Source organism: Myodes glareolus, chromosome 1, assembly GCF_982192425.1.
Source record: "Myodes glareolus chromosome 1, mMyoGla1.1, whole genome shotgun sequence".
Lineage (NCBI taxonomy): Eukaryota > Metazoa > Chordata > Mammalia > Rodentia > Cricetidae > Myodes > Myodes glareolus.
The window spans coordinates 51,506,293-51,523,743 of NC_142026.1; positions in this window are offsets into that span (position 1 = coordinate 51,506,293).

Here is a 17,451-nt window from a genome sequence, read left to right on the forward strand (position 1 = left end):
CATCAAATGCTCTGTTCCAGCACTGAGACGAGTTAAACAGACATGAATCAGAAAACATATGGATCCAATTTTGGTTTAAAAATTAATGGGAAAACACATTCTCATCAAACTCAAAACAATGAAAAATATTTTTTAAGCAGGCAAAAAATCCAAAATACAGCTGGGTTTGCCCGGCTCTGAGCAGATTCCTGACACCCCTGATCTCCTTCCTTGGTTTTGGGGAGTCGCGCGTGCAGCCAAGGGACGTGGGGGATAAATTAGGTCAGGGGTGATTAGATGCAGGTTTGCCCTGGGGCAGACCACCCAGGACAGGCCCCTTAAAAGGTATAGTTGAGCTGGGTGAGTGACAAATACCTGAAATCCCAGTATTCTGGAGGCTGAGGTTGGAGGGTCATGAGTTCAAGGCTAACCTGGACTACAGAGTGAGACCCCCATCATAAAAATGCCCAGTGAAGAAATGGCTCAACAGTGAAGAAAGAGAACTTGCCGCTCTTCCAGCAGATCAGGGTTGGGCTCAGTTCCCAACACCAATGTTAGGTGGCTCTCATCCACTTGTAACTCCAACTGCAGGGGGATGTAACACCCTCTTCATGCCTTCACAGGTTACCACACACAACTGATGGCCACTCACACAGACATAGACACAAAAATAGGAGTAAGAATAAATCTTTTTTTTAAAAAAATTAAAGCAAGAACCAAATATGGTCTCATAGTTGAGTCTTTGCCACCAGATACCCTGGGGACGGAACTGATGGGACGGGGCCTATCTGTCTCATACCTGGGCTGCACCACAGTGAAGAGGGTACAGGCATGTCTCTGGCAAGTAAGCTGGCTGCATTCACAAGCCCAAATATCTCATGCCACGAGCAAAAGAACAGCGAGTTCCTTTGCTCTTGATCTCAGTCTGCAACCTCATGCTACAAGAGAACAGCATATCCCGGCCTGCTTTGCCCTATCAAAACTATCTTTTCCCTTCCCACAGCCCTCCAGCCCTGCATCACTGCAATCCTAGTCACTCTGAACTGCCTCCTGAGGCGGCTCCACTCAACCACAGCCATTGCCAGGCACCCCGGCAAGCCCTGCTTAAGGATCAGGCATGAGGCCATCTGTTGACAGGAATAACGTCAATGGGAGGGGCAGGTTGCAGCCACCACAGTGGTCCTCAGCCAGTCAGTCTGGAGCCTCTAAATTGCTGAGTCTCCCTAGGTTTTTCTGGTGAACGGGCACTCCTGAACTGTGTCCTTGGCGAGCCCCTGCACCCCTCCTTACCTTGCCCTTCCTCTGCAGACGGCCCAGCTTCTTTCAGGACAAAAGCAAAAGAAGAAAACCATCCACTGCAGCCATTGTCAGTGTCCTGACCCCTTCTCTTTTGCATCCTCGGATTCTCTGGGATGCTAAAAACCTCTTTGTTTTTGCCCATCCTTTTGCTTTGCTTTCTTGTCTTAAGACGGGGGTCTTGCTGCATAGCCTAAGCTGAAGCAGCAAGATGATGGCAGCTCTTGGGGGACACAGAGGCAGATTTTGGGGAGATTTAGGAACTTTTTTAAAAGACTTATTACAATGTGGATAGTCAGATAGGCAACAGCACAGCTCTAAGGAAGAGTTCGGGCGCTAGCCCCAGAGACAGACACCACTGTGAGTGCGAAGGAAGGAGAAACAAGGGTCTCCTGGCAGGAGTGGAGCTCTCTTCTTCTACCTTCTTGATGTACAAGACTTTGTCTTGGCTCCGTGGTTCCTCATAGGACGAAGGGAAGCAATAAGGGTCACACTGTGTGGTTGCCTATCCCATTTGATGTAAACTCCCTTCTGGATCCTGGAGGACTCCTAAGTAGAGACTCACAGTCAGAGTCTCAGTAGGGTACCCGTTCTTCTCTGTGGGGAGGGAGAGGCTACAGCAGGGGCTGTGGCCTGAGGTTCTAACATAGTTTTACCTAGGCTGGCCTTGAACTGGAGCTGCTCCCGCTTCGGTCTCCAGAGATCTGAGATCTCAGGTGTGCACCACAGCTTCCTTCTCTGCCTCAGACGGCTCCCTGACACACACGTATGTGTGTGGGTGGGTGTGGGCTCCAGCATGGTGTCTAAAAACACCCATTTCCAGTCACCTTGTCACCTTGAGGTGTCCCCTCCCCGCCACCCATGCCTGGTGTCTAGGAAATGAGGTGATAACAGTTTCCAACCAATGGACTTGTTTTAAAGATTAAAAAAAGTTAATACAGAGAAAACATGTCATCAGGCTGCTAGCACATCCTAAGCGTGAAATAAAAGTAGGTTTTCCCACTGCCCCTCTCCCTTCCTGCCAGGGTTCAGATGTGCCCAAGGATCTCCTTGATGATGGGGAATTCTCTATCCATCCCCCTGCCCCTGTCCACTAACTGTCAATATAAAATAACTCTATGTGTGTGTGTAGGGAGGGTGAGTAATGAAAAGAGAACAGGAATTTAACTTGTGAGCCCAAGATCATGTGGCAAGAGCCTCCTGCCCCTCAGCTCAGGGTTGAAGGGAACACTCGGTGGCCATGTTATTGGCTCTCAGGACAGCTCCATGCCACGAAAGCAAAGGTTCACTCTCCCCTGCAAGAAGGCACCGGTCTGTTCTTGAGAGTTATACCCATAACCCAAGCTCCTCCACCAGGCCCAAGCTTCCAGAGCTTCCCAGATGGCAGTCTGTGAGAGCTGGGTGGAAGGAAGCACACCCCATCCAACCCTCACACTCACATCTGCCCTCAAACACTGCCCTCCCTCTTAATTCACTCTGGCTTTCAGGTTTATTTTGTTTTCGCTGTTTTGGAAAGGAAAACAACAGACATTTCTTTCTCCTGCCTAAATTCTCTCAATTTTACATCCTTTCAACTCTGCCCATGCCCATCCCATTTTCCTCCCTCAAGGATTCTCGCATTGGACCCTCCCAGCCACGAAGTCCCAAGCACAAGCTCACTCATTTGACCTCACTTTTTAGATGCTTATAGCCCATTTGTTGCCTTTCTGTCTCTTTCAAAACCACCCTACCCTTGGGAGACACTCCTTTATCCTGTTCCCCTGAAAAAGGAATCTATACAAACGGGACAGTCTGCAGGATCTTGACCTTACCCATTGCCTGCTGTTGACCTGGGCTTGCGCTCTCCAGCCCAGCCCTTCAACTCCACTACTGTCGGGCTGCCAACTAAGAATCTCCTTTACATCTTTTGCCAAGCTGTGGGCCCCACCCCCAGGAGTCCTTGTATCTCTGATGAGAACAATGTCCTATGGCCATTCTTAACCCTTTCCTATTCTATTGACCTGTATAAATGTCTCTCAGACCACACAACATCTCTTCACTTTTACTTACACCACTCTGGCCTAAATACTATCCTCCTTCCTCCGGGTCAAGGCAATTACCTACTATTTTCACCTCTAATCCACCTGCCACTCTTCCAACGGGGAGACCCCATCCGGGGGTTCCTCATGCCCATTAAAAACCCATAACTCTTTCCCCATGCCCAGAGTATAGTGTCCAAACTCTGCTGTAATTTCTAATGACCTTGATACCAGCATCTTATGATATTACCAGTGGGTGTTATCCATCTCTATTGTCTCCCAGAATACAACTGCAGGAGTTTCGCCGGACTTTTGCTGCCTTAGTGGTCTAGCACTTGAATCTTTATGTGGATTTAAGGAGAGCTTGTGACTCTCTACTCAAAGAGACACAGCTATGTCCGTTCTGTATTCACTGGCCCCTACCACCAGATATCACAATGCAGACTTAACCTGGTAATCCCCAGTGATGACACCACCAGCACCAGAGTCTTCATATGACCTCATTTCCACTCGCTCCTAAGCCTGCCGCCTGACAAACTTTTCCATTGAACTTAGCCAGAATCTATTAAATGTCACAGAGAAAAACAGTAGCAATTCTATGGGATGTCTTACGGCTCATGCAACACACTATGCATGCTCAAGACTCTGTGGACACTCTCCAACAGGATAACTGCCTTTTTCCTCACAGCTCGCTTTAGTGAGTCCTCCCCTGTCTACATTCTTTCTCCACGTTTCCGACTTAGATCTGAAGACCCTGGGCAAGACTTTTGCTCTTTTATTTACCATAGCAGCTACCATCCTTAAGTGTGATTTCCTGCTAACCCACAACTGGATGTTGGGTGTGTTAGTCTACTGCACTTGACAAATACCTGAAGATATCGACTTAGAGAAAAGTGCATTCACTCATTGATCTATTTCTTCATTTAATTAAGGAAATTGTTTTTCATTCTTGCTCATAAAGCCCTGTCTGGCTTCTCTTTTCAACTCAGAAGTCTTGGGGGGCCCGAAGCACCCTTGTTTGGATGGCCCACCCCATTCGTGCCAGAGCCTGTCTCAACCTGCTCTCTTTAGGAGCAGCTCACGCCAGCCACCCACAAACCTGGATTCTGTCCTGGAAGGAGCAGATCTGTGATATGCCATTTTGTGGAATGTTCCGGAAAGGTGCCACAGAGGCACTTGACTGAGAATCAGCTAGCAATGAACATCTGCCAGAGGCACTGGAAGAAAAACACTGTGTGGGGTTGTTAGGAATGAGACAGCTAAGAAGCAACAAGGATGCAAAGGCGTCAGCCTGTCCCAGCAGAATGTCAGCTTTAAGCAAAACCTGGTTCTTTTTATTATTCTTATATCCCTAGATGTAAAGCGATGCTTATCCTTCAACATATTAGCTTAATATGTAAATATGTACTTACTAACGGATTACTTGACTCATTGATTGAATATTACTTACTTTCCTATTACTTAAACAACACAAAATAGATAAACCAACATCTTCATACTTCAAAGATATGAGAGTGAGGAGGGAAAAAAAGGCTAGAGAATAATATAGGAACACCTCAAGGTGCTACTAGCTGAAAATGGACACTATGTAATTGTCACGATGTCACCATTGTTAGCTTCAACTGTCAGTTTGGCACAAACTTTGAGTCATCTGAGAAGGATGAACTTCAGCTGAACAATTGCCCCATCAGACCACACTGTGGCCATGTCTGCGGGACATCTTCTGCTAATTGACGTAGGAGAGCTCCCCTCTGTGGGTGGTGCCATCCCTAGGCAGGTGATCCTGAGTTGTACAGGAAAGCCGGCTGAGCAAATCAGGTGGAGCAAGTTAGTAAGCAGCGCTCTTCCGTGGTCTCTTCTTTAGTGACTGTCTCCAGGTTCCTGCCTTGACTTCCTGCGAGGATGGACTGTAACTCACAAGCCAAGTAAGTCCTTTAATTCCCTGACTTGGTTTTGATCATGGTTTAAATGAGATGCGACTGATAAGCCTCTGGGATTTGAATACTTACTGCTTAGGTGGTGGCTGTTGGGGAAGGATTGGGAGGTATGGCCTTGTTGAATGAAGTATGTTTCAGGAGCGGGCTTAAACCTTTCAAAACATTCCTGCCATTCCCAGTGTGCTCTCTGCCCTCTGTTTCCAACTTTGACACATGAGCTCTCAGCTGCTCCTGCTGCCATGACTTTGCTCTGCCTTCGTAGACTCCAACCCTCTGAAACTGGGCGCTCAGTTAGATGTTTTCTTTTATAAATTGCCTTGGTCATGGCATTTTTATCACAGCAATAGAAAAGCAACTAAGACAGTCAACATTTTATCATAATGACAGAAAAATAAACAACAGTACGTGGTTGAGGGTTTTCATAGTATCCCTTGAATGGCCCTAATTCTTTTTGTAACACACTATCAGAATCTATTGCTCTTAGATTCTCCTAATGTATTTTTAGAGTCACCCCCTGCAGGCACGGTCTTGTCCTTCCCACTCCACTATCCATGACCCCTTGTCCTTACGCCCCTCTTCTTACCATTGCCTGTCTGTTCACTTCTTGTGACCTTCTCTGCTGTTCTTCTCATCATTGGAGTCCAAAACACCCCTCAAATTTGACACCGTTCATGAATTTCTCTACAACACCCCACCTCATCTTTTCCCACATATCTCTAGCTACTTATAAAACTCAATTCTATTGATTCTATATTAATAGTTGCTGCTCCATGTTATAACATATTATATTGTATGTGCAGGAAGTCTAAGACAACAGAGTCTAAGAAAAGCTTAGCATCCTATGTATTCTCGAATAAGAAACAAAACACCTCACTTATGGCTGCCTTCATATGAGAAAGGCTCAGAAGTGTTGGAAAGATGAGCAGACGTTTTTAGGGCATATATTATTTTCCCCACCATTGTGAAAAAATGCCCCATATGATCAGCTTACAGGTAGAATTGTTTGTTTTGCTTTCTGATTTCAAAGTTCTTTGCCCATAGTCGTCTGGCTCCATGTACTTGGGCAGAATATCGTGGTGGCAGGGGTGTGTGACAAAGGACTTTGTGGCAGACAGAAGCAGAGAAAGGGTTATACAGGAAGAGTCCAAGTCAAGACATCACCTCAAGAACATGGTACCAATGAATGATTTCTTCCAACTTAGACTCTATCCTACCTTTCACTATCTCCCAATGACATCATCACGAATTCACAAAGGGATCAATTCATACAGTAGGTTAGAGCACTGATGTTCTAGCTGCCCCTATAAAATGCCATCACCAACACACCAGAGGGCTTGAGAGCTCTTTTGGTTCCAATGAGGTTGACAAATCTGACCATTTGCTAAGACTGTGAAAATGAAGAGACTGTCTATGACTGGCAGGTTTCTATTAAGGCGACATTTTCAAAGCTGGGTAGACTTCCTGACCAGTTTTTAGGTACTGCTGGCGGTACTTAATCTGTGGCAGTGGAAGGAGGAAATTCCTGGAGAAGGATTGTTGAGCGCCAAGGTGGAGGGTTTCCCATGGCTGGTCATTTCCCAGAACTAGCGTGGGTTTGGATGGAGGTAAGACTGGCTGCCATGGCCCAGCAGTCTCTCAAGTCTGAGAGCTCAGCCAAGGGCTGCCAGGATACAGAAATCTTGTCTCACACGTTCCTTGTGTGTTCTCCATTTCATGGCATGCAGCCAATGCTCAATCCCACTTCCAGCCTTAACACAAAGACTTGTTGAGTCTCCTTCGGGGATGAAAGGTAACTGCACGGATACATATTGAAAGTGTGTGTGTGTATGTGTGTGTGTTGTGTATGTGTGCTCATGTGTGCATGTATACATGCATATATATATACATATATATATACTCTTAAGTCCTTATATCTAGAAAGCATGGATTATTGTTATAATATAGAAACATGAACTGATCTGTATGGTTCTTGCCTCCCTTAAGGCTGTCATCAATGGAATCCATTACCAAATATGCACACCTCATTGGTTAGTTGGCTGCTTTGGGGAAGCAATCTTCAAGGATGGAGTCATTGAGGGAGATGCAGTCAGAAGCTGAACAGTGCGTTACACAGTCCAGAGACACTGCCCACAGGACACAACTGAGCCCTGATGGCATCCATATGAGCATGCAAGACTCACCAGCATAGGGTGCTCTGACTGAGGTGGGATCTGCCTGGCAGATTTGGGGGACCGGAGTTGAGGCAGAGAAAAGAACGCTGCCAGAGCGCCTTTAACGCGGGCGGAAGTGGCAACTTCCTGCTGCAATTGTAGGGCCCACATGCAGCTGTTCCATTGAGAATTCGGTAGTGGGATCCACACACAACAATGACATTTTTGGAAAGGCAGATGCTCTGAAAACATTTGTTGACTGAATGAAATTCACTGGGAGAACGATGTTGAGATCAGGGCTTACTATGTAGCCTGGGCTGCACTAAGTGGCTCTGCTTCACCTTCCCAAGGACCGGGATGGCAGGCCAGCACCACCACCCGTGAGTAATAGGGATCTTTAGCAGAGAGCTTCAGAGTACTGTCTCCCAGCACCTCAGTCCCCATGGACGTGAGGGTCACTCTGCATCTCAGTGACAACCTGGATCTGAATGGCGATGATGGCACAGTAGCAGTGAGAACTGAAAACTGACCTCTGCTGAGGGTGGACCTTTGCTGAATTTGGGCCATGTTGTCTCACCCTGTGAGTCTCTGAGGCTCTCTGGTGTTGAGCAGTAAAGCAATAGCCCACGTAGCCCAACTCCTTTGCCATTTGATGGGAAGGCACTTTGTATCAGGAGGAGAGTACTCCAAGGGTAGATGTCATTGAACTTGGCCACCTCTACAGACATAGCCATGGTCAGCACAACAACTCTCCAGTTGCTGGTCATAACTTCACATATCCATTAGAATTTTTTCTTCTCTTCAAATTAAATGATGGTCATTGTGCTCTTTGGAGATGGCTGGTCTTTTGAGAAATAGACTCTGAAGTGCTCTACATATTTCTACAACAAGCTTTTATCCATTTGGATAATTTTATTCTTTATCAGTTATGGAGGGCAGGGAAATGGTCCTGTGATTAGATCTAGCTCAGAGGCTCGGGAAGAGAAGTGAAGTTTGAACTGCTCTCCACAGCACAGAGAAAGCACATCTCTTATAGAAAAGATGGAGTCAGAATGCAGGAGAATGGTGGGGCTAGGAAGGACCACAAAACTTCTACACTCTTAATTCCCAATGTGGACTGTCTCATCCAGAGTTTAGCATCTATTTGGGGAAGCATTGCTGTACATACAACCTTGTTGGCCAAAAAGTATCAGGATGTTTTATCTAGCAGACTGTTAATGTACATTTTGGAGGGATCTCTGGATTGACAGTGGCTGGGAGCTAGGATAATGAAGTAGGCTTAGTGTACCAGTACGAGGCTTAAATCTAGCACCAATCACCATTTGCTTTCCTTACAGAAGGAAGAAAAATAATATTCAGTGGTTTCCTTTTATCCATGTCAAATAGGTTCCAAAGCCCCCAGAGCTAGAAACTGTGTGAGTACCAAACTGTACACATGATTTGTTCTGTGCATACATCATTAAGCTAAACTTTAACTCATAAATGCAGGTAAACTAAGAAGCTAAGAGCTGGGATGTTTGTGTGGAGAGATGACTCATGGCTTAAAAACACTGGTTGTTCTTGCATAAGATCTGGTTTTGATTCCCAGTATCCAGTTAATACTGGAGTATCAACTCCAGTATGAGGGAATCTGACTCCCTCTTCTGGCTTCTGTAGGTACTACACACATATGGTACATAGACAAACATGTAGATAGAAATACTCATAATAATAATTTATTAAAAAAGAAAACCTTTATGGAAGTGGTTAGCAATCATAATTTACAGTAAAGTAGAAAAATGTAAAAAAATATGCTACTGCAATAAAAGCCATGTGTAATTATTGAATGTGAAGCCTCAGATGAGAGAAACTACGATGTCTCTCATGGGAAGTAGACATGGGATCTGACAGTAGTGTTTCTAGATCAAGGTCCACCCAGAAGTGTCAGCCATGATGGAGATAAAGATGAAGAGGAGGAAAGGCAACATTGCTGAACCTCTGATTCAGCCCAGCTGTTCTCCCAGCCTGGAAGCAGCATCCTCTATGTCCCAAGAGCGTCATCCTTTTACGGTCAGCTGCTGCTAGAGCGTATCCAGATAGGAACCTCCATAGCTCCGTCTCCTCTGGAGAGTGACTCAACCAGTGTGGTCCTTGCTTTGGTGATACATTGTTCTGGTCACCCGAGTTTGACTCTTGAACCTTCAGGCTCTCATCCTCCTCACAGGACAGCAGGACTCCCTGGACCATTGCAGAGGGTCATTCTATACATGAAAGATCAGCAAAGCTTCTCTTTTGTTAGATTACGAAGGACTCTTTGTCTTCTCTTATCCCAAAGTTGCATAGGGAGAGCTTAGCAGAAGTGATGGGAATCCCCAGAGGTGAATGTTATTTCAATTGTCTTCTCAAGCAGACATATTCACATGGGAAGAAAATCCCCCTGATTTTCATTAGAAATCTGAATACCCATCATAAGGGCAGGATGGGCTGGGGTGCTGGGAAAGACCCAAAGAACCATTCAGCTTCCTGCCAGAAGTCTCCTCAGATGTATGCTTCCCAAACTCTCTGGAAAAAAAAAAAAGGCTAATTCTTGAAATACGCTTAGGTCCAAGTGCCTGGACTCCCCAGCCCTTCTCTTTGGTGATGCCTGCTTCCTGAAGCTACCTAAGGTTCTTCAAAATTCAACAGAGAAACCCACAGACCAAGGTGAGGGGATAAATTGGCCTGCAGAATCCCATCGCTTCCATTAAAGGGCACACTGGGAACAGTCAAAGTCAGTTCTCTTGTGTAGGTGAGCAGACTGTAGTCTGGAAAGCAGCAGGAAGAGGCAGTCACTCATGTGAATCACCAAGAACCCTTTCAGGCCCAAACTTAAGATTCTACTTGAGGTCTGAACGTTGTCCTCTGTCTCCATACATTGCAGACTGAAAAGGAGCTCCGGTCAGACCCTGAGGTACCTTCCAGTCTTTGTTCCGAGTTTCAAATCTAAATGCCAGACTGGTTGATTGCAAGTGGCTCCAGAGCTCTGGGAGAATGCAAGATGTGACTGAACTCTTTTATATAATATAAGGCTATTAAAGGAGACAAAACCCGTCAACAGAGGGAATCACCAGAAAGAGAATAACCCTATATTAGTTAGCTTTGCATCATTATAACCCGAAACGTCTGACATAAACTGCTTAATGGATGAATTATCCATTGGACTCATAGCTTCAGAAGGCTCAGTTCATAGCGACTTGGGTCCTAGAGTTTGGGGACAGCATCTGGATGGTAGGATCATGAGTCAGAGTTGCTCTTTCATGGCCAACAGGAAGTAGAGACTGTGACAGGAAGGGGCAGGAATAATATGACTCAAGAAATTCCTTCCGTGACCTACATCCTTCAACTGGGTGCAAATCCATAACGTTTACAGAACAGCCCATAACAGTACCCCTTGCTGGGGACCAAAGCATTGAGATAACTAAACCTATGGGGGATATGCTTTGTACCCAGCCATAAGACACCCATGAACCCCAGAGAGGGAACAGCGAGTGTGGAGGTCTTTGTGGTTTCTTCTGCCTCCAAGGCTCCTACTCAATGAGGTGATTTCAATTGTGGATCCTCCTCCAGGCTGACAAGTATATTGCACAACCTGGGAGGAGGGGACGATCAACCCCCGTGAGTTGTTTTCTCTGGGCTTGGAAAACCTTCTGGGGTACCTCTCCTTCTGCTTTAAAGTGTTCGAACCTAAATGCCTTTGTCTTTTGGTTTTCTTAATAGTGTTTCAATCAGAAAAGGACTTCGGTTTTTATAAAGCTCAATTAACTCATTTTCATGTATTTTTATTTAATGTGCATTGGTGTTTTGCCTGGATATATGTCTGTGTGGGGGGTGTCAAATCCCCTGGAGCTGGAGTTACAGACAATGGTGAACTGCCACATGGGAGCTGGGAACTGAATTTAGGTCCTCTGGAAGAGCAATCAGTGCTCTTAACCACTGGGCCATCTCTCCAGCCCCGAGATTTTTATTCTTATGCTATATTACCATTTTTGAAATTTCTTATAAATTATTTTTTCTAAGGGACAAAATTTTTCTAATATTTCCTTTTACGGTTTTACATTTATTTGTTTATGTATTTATTTGGTGATTGTGTGTGTGTGTGCGTGCGTGTGTGTGTGCATGTGTGTGTATGTGAATGAGGGTAGGTGGTGTGTGTCAATGCCTGTATGTAGAAGCCAGAGGACAACTTGTGAGTCTCAGTTCTCTCCTGGGGATTGAACCTAAGTCATAAGCCTTGCAGCAACTCTTCCACTCAGTGAATTAGCTCATGGTTTTAGTCCAAACCTTTGTTAAAAGGTCCCACTTTGTATTGTGTTTTGTATATCCTATAATAAGGTCAAAGTTCATTCCCCCATCATTAACCTGGACTATTTGTGAAAGGGGCTATTTTATCATGCCCCACCTGCCACACTAAATTCCCCTGATAGCTTTTCCCTGGTGTCTAAACTAAGTTTAACGATTGGTAACAACAGTCACAGGTGACCATCCTCCCCTAAGGTTGACAGTACCTGGGAGAGAAATTCCCTTCTGAAGCAGAGGTGAGTGTCCAAGCTTTAGGTCTCAAGTGATAAAGGACCAGGAATCTGTCTTTTTCTAAGAAGGCTTCTTCCTGCTGGCGGGTGGTGGTGCACGCCTTTAATCCCAGCACTCGGGAGGCAGAGGCAGGTGGATCTCTGTGAGTTTGAAACCAGCCTGGTTTAAAAGAGCTAGTTCCAGGACAGGCTCCAAAGCTACAGAGAAACTCTGTCTTGAAAAGAAGAAAGAGAAGGAGAAGGAGAAGGGGAAGGGGAAGGGGAAGGGGAAGGGGAAGAAGAAGAAGAAGAAGAAGAAGAAGAAGAAGAAGAAGAAGAAGAAGAAGAAGAAGAAGAAGAAGAAGAAGAAGAAGAAGAGTATAATGATTGCTTGCCTCCCCCCTTCCTTTCTTCTTTTTCCCTCCTCAGGATGAGAGACTTACCATGGTCAGAATCTGGAAGAATTTTTGAGATACCAGGCAGGCCAACATAGGGTCTCCAAATACCCAAAACTAGGGTATGATAGTTTAATGATAATGAAGCATAAATTCATTTGGAAAACCAAGGAAGAGAGGCCCAAAGAGGACAAGTGACTCATCCAATATCACATAGGAAGGAAGAAACACAAATGGGATTAGACCCAGGCCTCCCAAAGGCCTGTCACTGTCTGAGGCTTGCCTTCCACACTTCTGCACCCCTCGCAAGGACTCCCTCAAGGGCTAGTGGTGCACTACGTGCTGGAACTTTACAAGCTCTCTGGAGAACTGTGCTCCCCAGTGAGATCTGACCTCTACCAGACTGTGGGGTGCCAAGAGGGAAGACATCTTTGTTAAGGGCACCAAGCCCATCCTATTGTCTTCTGAGGCCAATTGGCTGCTTTCTAATTGCTCCCAAACTGCAGGCCCAGGGACTTCCGCACCATTTGGATTTCCAGGAACCCCGAACTTCCGCTTCATCAGCAAGTGTACAGCTGTTAGTCCACTCCTGCAGCCACGGACTGCACGTGGCAGGTATGTGAGCCCCGCCCCCTCCCCAGCAGTAGGCTGGATAAGGTCCTGATTGCTTGTCTTCTGGGTCTGAGAGCCAAAACCAAGGTTGGGTTAGAAGATCCTGCAGCCAGGTGGCCCACGCCCTGGGGAATGACATCAGCCCTGGTCGGGACATTGTTGGTCAGTGTCCAGCTCTCTCCTGTGCACATGAGGAGACTGAATCCGGACAAGGACATGCTGTTTCCCACCATCATCCAGGACAGCCGCATGAACTTTAGCATAGCAGAAACTCAAACTCATGGGCCAAGCTTTTTTTTAGTTTGATGAGATAAAACAAATAAAAAAAATGATATTATCTATTCGTAGGCTTTAGCTTAGACTTCATAATTGGGTTGGCATTTAAACACAGAAATGACTGGATACTATTGTCTACATAAATCCACATATGTTGTGCCTTGTGGATGAATTACAGAGTATGCAGCCAGGAAGGCCTTCGAGCTGTGATCTTTGTTTTACCCACATCTTAAAACCTAAGCCTGTACGAAAGACTCAAGATCAGTGTGTAGCTATTTAATGAGAAGTGAGTAAGGCATAAAGTGTGTGTGTGTGTGTGTGTGTGTGTGTGTGTGTCTATGTATACGCATGCTCGCACATACACATTTCCTACTTAAGCACGCTTTCTCTGGCAACAAGCCATTTTTATTAAAACGGACTATTTTGTCTGAATTTACCCCCAGTACAAAAAGGGAAAGGCATGAGGTAGTGTTTTACGCCAGAAAGTTTACAGAAGAGGGAAAAGAAATGTAGAAAGTAGCACATATCCTCAAAATAGAACATTTGAAGGCGCTTGACAATGAGGTTTTAATTTGCAAAGCTCCCCTACTCCACCTCCCAGGCCACTATCATCCTGCAGCTCAGCTTCCTGGGGGCTGAGAGTAACCTGTGCTGTGTCCCTTTAATGCGGGGACCCCTCTGGGTTCTGTGTTTCCCTGGGAAGTGACTGTGTACAGGGAGAGTGTAATTGGCAGGCTGTGACACTCCTGTCCGCAAGTGTCTCTCTAAGTGGAGTGCATTTCAGCCTTTATCTGGTGATGGCTGCTACCTGAGAAAGGCCCTGGGCCATCTCAAAGGGCTTGTAGCAGCTAATTGTGCCTGTTAGGACCAGCAATTAGCCGGAGATCTCTGGACTTCGGAGCTCCAACACCCACCAGCTTTCAGCTCATTTCTCTCTCTTTCACTTAACTAGCCGAGCCTAATAGGGGTGGTGAAGGACAGGAGGTGAGGTGCAGTCGTGACAAGGAAGGTGGAACTGGCTGGGGCCTCTTCCAGTGCGCCCCTCGGAGCCCTGCACTCCGTCCCCTCTCGGGAGAAGCATCCAGAAGAAGGAGGCAACAGATGCCGCTCTCTTGTTGTAAATATACCCTATTCCTTGCAAGGCCAGGGTGGCATGTCAGCCATCGGTACCGGGAGTCATGCCGCCTCTGTTTGTACAGTTTAAGTGCTGGTTGGAAAATGACAATAAAAAACTAATTAGGCTCAGGTCATAAAGGAGAGCGTACATGCCTGGTGTCAGCTGGTTACTATGGGCACGCGATGGGTTCATGGAAATGTGAAGCAGAATATCTGAAAATTAAGACAATAAATCAGTTTTCTCGAATAAAAGATGTGCTTTTCCCCGTTAATTAAGGATAATAGTATCCTATAAGCTTTTGTGTACCATAGGTAATTTGCTATACTTTGCCATAATTATATATGTTGGAAATTTAAAATTCAGTGTATCTTATAGCTAATCATGAACACCACATTTCTTCTCTTTCCAGGAAAAAGCTAAAGGCTCCCGTTCACCCAATCCCACATGTAGGCTAACACAATCTATTCTTACCCATGGAATAAGGGTTAATTAATGAAGCTTCCCCACCTGCTGGCTTGCCAGAAGAAGCAAGCGCTTTTATCCTATGCTCGGTACAGACACATTTGGCTTTATACTTTAGCAACACACACCACCCATTAATTTTTTTCTTCTTTATGAAACAGCAAATCTTAATATAATTTTAGGAAATGACATCTCTCCCCTTGTTTGCTTAGTGAGGCTCTCAGTCAAGGTGTAGGGGCGGGTGTACACTCAGAGTTTGTCCCATCAAACTCACTGGCCCAAGACTCCAACTCAAGCAGAGTAATATAAGAACATAAAAACAACGTCTTAAGAGCCACTGGCATGTGTGGTTTTTCTAGAGACATGTAAACACATGTCTGTGCAGCCCAGATAGTGTACCAGGATTGGCCAAAGAAATCATTTCTCCCAAGTGTGGCTTGTTGGGGTTACTTATGTGAATATGGGTGAGAGGTTACTTATCAGAACATAGGTGACTCAATGCTGAGAAGCCCAAATCAACAAGGGTGGCATCTGGTGGAATAGGTACCCCTAGAGTTCCGTGTATAAGGTATAGGCAACTCCACCTGAGAATCTCTTCTCTCCCAGCAATCATTCACTGCCTGTATCATCTTGGTTGAAGAGCTTCCTGCATCTTACACCTTTCCTGCGATTCCCTTAAGTCTCTCTCCTTTCCTCCAGGATGGAAGACATCAGCTCAGAGGCAGTAGCCACACGTTCTAATTAACAGACTCAGGAATAGGTCAGCTGATAGGGTGAGAGCAAGGTTGAGACATGATCCTTAGGAATCCTAGTGGGGGCAATGGGTTTGCTGAATGATCTTTCCAGTTGGGTCAAAGAAAATGACTGAAGGAAGAGTCAAGGGTGGAACCTGAGACCAACACAGCCACCATCACTGTCCTTTCTCAGAGATGATGGAAGGGAGCAAAGGGTCCTGAGCTGGGGCATGGGAGCGGGCAGTGCCAGAGGGAGCAGTCAAGGCAACACCACCCACGGGAGCTTCAGAAGAAATGCAGACCTGCAGATGCCCTGCCTTTAGCCTGGTGAAATTCATGCCACACATACAATCTACATAACTAGGCAATAAAGGACTTGCAGTGGTAAGTCATTGACTCTGGAGCCAATCGTCATAGCAACAGAAAGCAAATGCACCCTTTGGAGACTGTGTCTCCAGACTTCCTCCAACTGAGTTCTGCTGCTCTGATGACCAGTCTAACCTAAGAGAATCAGATGGTGTTCTGTTCCTATAGAACTACGTTAGTCGCTTTTGGTCACTGTGATCAAGTCATGTTCATTTTTCTCACAGGTTTAGAGCTGTAGGAGGCATACTCCAGTAATTCACGTAATGAGGTCATGAATGCATGTAGGAATGGCTCTTCATGTGGCTGCCAATAAGGAAGCAGAGTGAGCATGAGGCTGAAAAGAGAGGTTGGGCCACAACCTTCAAAAGCCTGCCCCTAGAGGCTTCTTTCTGCTAGCCAGGGTTCCACTCCTGAAAAATCTGCAGCCTCCCCAAAATAGTGTCACCTGGGGAAGGGACATTGAGATTCCCCTCACAAACAGACCCCAGCAGATGCTGGTGTGTTGTAGGAGGAGAGCAGGCTGTGTCACGCCGCCCAGCTAGCTTATACCCCAAAATAATTACATAGAAACTGAATTCATTTAAACACTGCCTGACCCATTAGTTCTAGCCTCTTAATGGCTAACTTTCACATCTTGATTAACCCATTTCTATTAATCTGTATCGCCACTTGACTGTGGCTTACCGGCATGAGTCTAACCAGTGTCCATCTTGGGCAGGAGAATCATGGTGTCTGCCACACTGCCCTTCTTCCTCCCAGCATTCTGTTCTGTGTACTCCACACACCTAAGGGCTGCTCTATCAAAAGACCAAGGCAGTTTTTTTATTTGGCCAATGAAAGCAACACATAGAAAGAAGAACCTCCTACACCACTGGTGGACCACATTCAGAGGCCAAGGGATCCAGGTGAGCTGGATCATCCAAACAGATGATCGCTGACAGCACCCTCTGTACCTATGACTCCATTTCATCCCCTTAACATCCACAGACATGCTGATATTTGACTCTGAGAAGCTTCTCTCTTTCCTTGTTCCCTTCCCTTCTTCCCTCCCCTTCCACTCACCTCTTCCTTTTCTTGTTTTATTTTACTTAGTATCAATTTTCAAAACACAAAAGTTTAGATGCTCCAAACATTTGCCATGTTCAAATCTCATTCTTTACTTTCCTAAAGGAATACACACACACAAACACACACACTCACATAGATTCTCATATAAGTCTATCTATAATCTATCTATCTATCTAGATATCTAGATATATCTATCTAGATATACAAACACACATATACATATATTTACTTATTCATTTATGTGTTTGGGTATGAGTGAGTGGGCAAGCATGTCATGGTGTGTGTATTTAAAAAGCCGTGGAACAATGTGAGTCAGTTCTCTCCGGCTGTGTGGAACCTGGGGATGGAACTAAGATAACCAGGCTAGGTGGTGGGCAACTTTACCCACTGAGCCATCATACCAGTGTGTGTGTGTGTGTGTGTGTGTGTGTGTGTGTGTGTGTGCGCAGTTATGTACACTGAACGATTGTGGTATGCATAGGATCAGATATCTAGGTGGGATTACTGGTCTAAAG